Below are 962 nucleotides of genomic sequence, written 5' to 3' on the forward strand. Positions count from 1 at the left end.
TAGTTTACTTCTTGAGAGGTATCCTGCTGGCTTACACATTGTCCAGGCTCATGGGTTCCTCCGCATGTGGGGCATCCTTCTACCTGCAAAACAGAAGAGTGGGAAGAACTTACCGCTTGCAATTGTTGAGGTAATTTGCTGAGGGTTTCGGTAAGGGCTTCTATCTGCCTCGTTAATAGCTTGTTCTGTGCCAAAGTCGCGTCCTACGTGCCAAGTTCCAAAAGGCTTCTTTTTGTAGGCACATAGCTACGATCACGAAGGATTGCTTAATCACTAGCCGCCATGTTCTCGATGAGCTCCATTGCTTCTTCGGGAGTCTTCAGTTTGATTTTTCCCCCTGCGGATGCGTCTAGTAGCTGTTTCGATTGAGGTCACAAGCCATCGATGAATATATTCAGTTGTACCAGCTCGCTATATTCGTGTGTCGGTGTCTTCCGTAACAACCCATGGAAACGGTCTAGTGCTTCGCTAAGGGACTCATCCGGGAATTGATGGAAAGAAGAAATCTCCATTTTCCCTTCGGCGGTCTTCGACTCTGGGAAATACTTCTTTAAGAACTTTTCCACTACTTCTTCCCAGGTTCTTAAGCTGTTGCCTTTGAAAGAGTGCAACCATCGTTTTGCCTCTCCTGCTAGAGAAAAAGAGAAGAGGTTAAGGCGTACCGCATCTTCTGGGACTCCAGCGATTTTTACGGTGTTGCATATTTCTATGTACGAGGCAAGGTGAGCATATGGATCTTCGCTTGGAAGACCATGGAAGAGGTTCCCTTGGATTAACTGAATAAGGGAATGCGGGTAGGAGATATTGGCGGCTCGCACCTCTAGTCTTGCAATGCTCGTGAAGAACTGAGGAGTGGCGGTATTGGAGAAGTCCTCTAGGGTGACTCTTCGTGCCGGTTCCCCGTCCATTTCAGCATGATGTGGAGAAAGAGGAGGTGAGGTGTAACTGCTTCCTTCTGTGTC

This window comes from Glycine max, chromosome 9, assembly GCF_000004515.6.
Source record: "Glycine max cultivar Williams 82 chromosome 9, Glycine_max_v4.0, whole genome shotgun sequence".
NCBI lineage: Eukaryota > Viridiplantae > Streptophyta > Magnoliopsida > Fabales > Fabaceae > Glycine > Glycine max.